This window comes from Limulus polyphemus, unplaced genomic scaffold, assembly GCF_000517525.1.
Source record: "Limulus polyphemus unplaced genomic scaffold, Limulus_polyphemus-2.1.2 Scaffold1101, whole genome shotgun sequence".
NCBI lineage: Eukaryota > Metazoa > Arthropoda > Merostomata > Xiphosura > Limulidae > Limulus > Limulus polyphemus.
The window spans coordinates 23386-29153 of NW_013666711.1; positions in this window are offsets into that span (position 1 = coordinate 23386).

A 5768-nucleotide genomic window follows, 5' to 3' on the forward strand; every position below is an offset into this window, starting at 1 on the left:
TTCACGCTCTCTACTTTCATTCAAAACAACCAATGACGTGGGTAGAACCTGCACTCTGATAGGAATAACATTCCTGTTTATGCTCATATAACACTGTACTCTCTCAGTCTAGAATACACCACTGCTCATCTGACACAATCTAACTAGATTGGATACTTGGGTCTCTGACGAGAATTTTTGTTTTGCCCATCATAAATTCAATATATTTTTTTATGAACCATTACTGAACTTCCACAAGACTGCTTCCAGGTTCCTTCTGCAAGAGTTATTGAATATTATCATTTGGGGACTGCTTTTGGTAGCCTTCTTATCTGATGATCTTTTATTACAGATATTTTATTCAGCCGTTGCAAACACTTAAACCTCTTACAAGCTATCTATGGGTTCTCTTGGGGGCTGATCATTCTACCTTACTATTCTTCTATTGCTCTTTCATCCATTCATAGTTATATCATGGCTGCATTCTTTAACACAACAAGTTATCTCGTACATCAGTTTGACTATATCCATTTTACTTCTCTATGCATCTCTCTGTGTGCTGTGAATCAGGCATAAATTTGAACCTGTGGTTGTTGTTATTTTTATTTCCTCATATGTAGTTGTACCATGATACCCTTGTTTGTTTTGCCATTGATCAATTTCCTCATCATGCCAATCTTGAATCTCACGAACTCAATTTTACCTCGGCTGTTGGGAGTTAATTAGATATTTACATAGATGTTTATTACTTCCAGACATTAGATAAACTGCTTGTGCCTTTTTTGTTCGTTCTTAAGTAACTTCCAAGGATTTTCGTCTCCCATACCACTACACTCTCAGCTGAGTTAGTTCAATTTATCTTCACTTTAACTTGGATTGTTTCAAGGGGATATTATCAGTCTTCTATATCTATACTTTATAATTCAGCAGTGTGCGGGTTTGAAGTTAAGTCCAAAGCTACGCAAAGGGCTATCTGTGCTCTGGCCACCACGGGTATCGAAACCCGATTTCTAGCGTTGTAAGTCCGCAGACATACCGCTGTGCCACTGGGAGGCTTCTGTTACTGAACTAAAACATTGTGTCATTCTTAATCACGCCCTACTCTTGCTTGTGAATATTACTTGTTGCACCTTAAACTGAGCCACCTTAGATGTAATTTCAGATTTTACTGGATTCATTTTGCTAAAGAAGCTTTGGAACACTCTTTTATAGATGTCTTTGTCATTACCTTTAATATTCATCATCTCTTACTGACCTGCTCTTGGTACTCAAGCTGGGCATTTCACTTTGACGTCTTTCTATCGCCTCTAAAAAACAAAAAAATTCCAGTAATCTCACGCAAAAGACTTGATGTCATATTCACTAATCGTCATCTGGGTAATATTGGTCTAAATTCCACTTTATATAAAAGTTTTGTAGAACTTGCACAAACATTCCTGAGATAATGCAGTGCCTCTACTTATTGTCTAAGCTAGGGATTTGTCATACTTTTCACAATATGAACATTCATTTCATACTACCTAATTGACTTGGAATCCAAAGTGTTTCTCCTTCGTAGAAGTAATATATCATTACTGCAGTAATAAACTTTTTAAAGAGATATTTCTTTACTTCACATCAAATTTTTCAACAAAATTGTTACCAAAATTAGTACATAACTATCCTTTACATTATTTTCCACGTATTTTCTAAATCTCTTCACATGGCAAAGCCTGTATGGTGCTAATTGAGTTGATTTCTCTTAGCATATGGGCTGTTTAATTCTATGATATTTGCATATTTCATTTCTTTTTAATTGCAATGACATTGTATATCTTTTCTTGTTGTTCCATCCACGTATTTTTTTTTTTCCATTTCTAGTCCCACCAGGCTGTCGTGAATAGATGTATTGGCATAACATGTGCTAACCACACTAAAAGGATGAAAAAATAGAATGAATTTCTAGAGAATATCGTCATAATGTCTACAGAATCATTTTCTGTTTATCAAAAGTGCTGTCTAACGTATATTGCAATCGTCAGTATTTCTGTAAATACACATTGGTTTTGCTCTATTGAAATATTATATACAGTCTCTTTTCATCAACATCAATAAAGTCACATTTTCAGCTTTAACTTCATAATATTTATTCTGATCATTTCTCCTGTTATTTGTGGTTACTACCAGAAAAGAGAATCAAAGCACACGAAAATACCACATATATGAGTTTATATTTATTAAGCTAATCTCAGCAAATCGTTATTATCTGGGTTTCTTTATCTTACAAGAGTCTGGTGAATCGTTGAATAACTAATGCTCGTACTGAAACTTACTGAATGGTAAAGTGTATAAAGTATACTTTTACCTTTTTATCACTTTATTGATATGCAGAGACTACACCCATGCCAGTAGTCAGAAAGAGATTCTCAAAAGAACTCATCCTTCAAGTTCCGCTCAAGATCTTTTAGGGAAAGGTCTAACTTGACAGTCCGTTAGATAAAACCTTCTTAAACATTTCCATGTATGTAGTAAAGTAAGAATGTCTTTTTGTGACTTCTTTGTCAAATATTACAGTATACTTCCGCCACGATGTTTAGACCCAAAATCAGAATTCTCTCCCACTTTTCTACTAACCATAACTTAAAAAGCGTACAGATTTCAACTTTGTAGCATTGAAGTTTCCAATAATAGCTTCATTTGTGAAGAGATAGAAACCTATTTTATTAGTCAGTCAGAAACGAACATAGGAGACCTTTATGAATATAGATAAATTGTGATTTACAGTAAGCTTCATCATACGTGTGTACTAAATTGTGTAACAGAAGCCAAAACACCTTTTATATATTAACGAGCTAAAACTAATTGAACTTTACTCCACAGTTTTCATCTTCATAAGAATAGTCAACAAATATGCTACATTAGATATGTCTGTTATACAAGGGGAGGCTCTGCAATCTAGAACTAAATTCCGCTAAAACTGATTGCGTATGTGCATGAAATAAATGGACTTGACACAAAATGTGATACTCAATTAAAACAATTTTTATTCAAACTCAAACATAGTGCATGTACTTGCACTGGATGCTGAATAGTTCCCTTTATTTAAGTTGTGAATTGAACACATTGGATCTACTCCCTCAAGACGTATTTCCAAGCTGACCAACTCACTCAAGATCAGTAACTTTCCAGATTGTCTAAATCTTATGTAACTTAGTTGAATTGGTAACATCAGACTTAACTAGAACAACTAACGCTACCCACGGGATTAGTCATTTCCATTCAAACAAAAGGAAAGATATCACCTCGAGATATTATCTGACTTACCATTAGAAGACATTGCTGTCGATCTTCACACACAAGTGAAGCTTTACAACTTTTATCTCCAAGGAAATGACAAAGAACAAAGATAGCTAGATCAAGTCCAATTTAATGTCTTTCATAATCACGTGTTATGCAAAACCTGCACATATCTAGAAATAAACCTAATGTTTTGAAAAGTTCTACATTAAAATAAGAAGGCATGACTTGCCTGTATACCACACATAGTCAATTTGTAGAAGTAGGTCATATTCCCAAATATAAGCAAGCAGATACAGATGTAAGCAACTCCCTTCTGGCCTTGCATGTTCTGGTGGTTAGGGTACTCTACTCACAGTCTGCAGGTCGCAGGATCAAAATTCATTTCCGAATATGTCTTCCCTTTCAGCCATAGGAGCACTATAAGGTGATGAGGAAGTCCAACTATTCCCAAGTAGCCCAAGGATTCGCGGTGGTGATGTTGACTAGCTACCTTCCCTTTAGTGCGTCACTTCAAAATTATGGACGGCGAGTGCAAATAACCATTAAGTAGTTTTGTACAAAATTTAACATATAAACCCTTCTTGACAAGCTATCTACTTTGACCAGAACTAACATAATCAAAATTTGGATTAATAATACCTCAAATAAAACTCCAAACAAACTGCCACCAAATAAAATACAAGGTGACTGTGTATATCATTTTTGGAGTAAACTAATACTGAGCATTTTCTTTATTAAATGCTCAAGCTAAATGCTGATATTAGCCTTAGGGTGAAAAAAAATTGTGTTCCAGAAGTACTAGTCTTTACACTACAGTACATGTTTTTGCTAACTGTGTATGATCATGCTGCTCCCCAGTGGCACAGCGGTATGTCTGCGGAGTTACAACGCTAGAATCCGGGTTTCGATACCTGTGGTGGGCAGACCACGGATAGCCCATTGTGTAGCTTTGTGCTTAATTACAAACAAACAAATGATCATGCTAGAAGTTGTTTTGTTGATCTGGAATTAATGTGTCCGTAAACATGCAATCGCACATGGCTGTAAGAAAACATGTTGTTAGTAATATGTTGCACATGTGTTACACCATAATTCACTTGAAAATAATTTATATATACAAATTAGCTTCATCAAATTTATCATATCACTCTTATGACAAACTTTGTGTAATAGACAAATAAATATTGTTGTGACGTGTTATTTTGTTGTATGAGTTATTTTAAATTACTTGGTCAAAATAATGTGAAGTACAATCCACGTAACAATAATAAATTAGTTTATTACTTCGTGAACGTTTGCAACGTACACAGTTGTAGGCCTTAGTTGACAAAAAAAAAAAAATTCACTTTCAAAAGAAATGTATATGCTAATATTCTAGTATTACTACGACTAACATACAAATAACCTTACTTCTAAGTTATACAATTTCATAGCTAATCGATTGAGTAACTGAATATATGTGATAGCAAACACTGATCTTAATACAGGGATCCCTCGATAATGCGTTTTCGTTCAGTGCGCTTGATTTTTTTTATAACCAATACTCGATTATTGCGGTAACACACATTTCATTTTAACCATAGTAATTGAAAAGTAAGTTTTAGGCACCGAAATTAATTTTTTTAAATTAAAAATAGAAAATGGGTAACTATTTTATTTGTCAAGTTATTACTAGAGTGTCCACCCCGGCGACCCCGTCGCCCCGGGGGTATTTTAGCGATTTTTTCACCACTTGCCCCGGGGTAAAATACTTGAAATACCTCGGGGCAAATATTTACTATTTTACTGAACAAATATCTTTTTCATAACAATAATTCATAAAAACCATCGGACGATCATCATGATGACGAGTTGTTTATAGGAAACGCACCTTAGATTTGAAATACAAGTCAGTGAAAAAGGGTAAAACCTTTGCTAGGGCTGGTGAAATGAATTTGGAAAATGAAAGAGAAACATTTTGAGAGAAGAAAGATCTGAAGAAATCTTGGTTACGAGTTTAATCGCTCTAATTCACATAGATTTGAGCTCACTTAAGAATTGTTTTATTATAATGCTTTAAACTTTATAAAAACGACGTCTTATAGAGGTATTTTGAAAGTGACGTATGAGTATTCGATTAGACTTAAATTCTGTAACATGTGTTTTTTTTATATTGTGAGATTTTCCAGATCTGTTTACTTTTACAACAAGCTTGAACAAAAAAGTGATAAAACTTTGTCAGCCTTGTTATTTGTTCGATATTTTTTTTAAATACGATTTATAAATCAATAAAAATCTTAATCAAGTATCTTTTATTTCAAATATTTTTTACCCCGGGCTGCACCCCAGGTTAAATTTTTTTCACGGGGAACCCTTCCCCGGGGTAAAAAATTATTTGAAATAAAAGATACTTGATTAAAATTTTTATTGATTTATAAATCGTATTTAAAAAAAAAATATCGAACAAATAACAAGGCTGACAAAGTTTTATCACTTTTTTGTTCAAGCTTGTCGTAAAAGTAAACAGATCT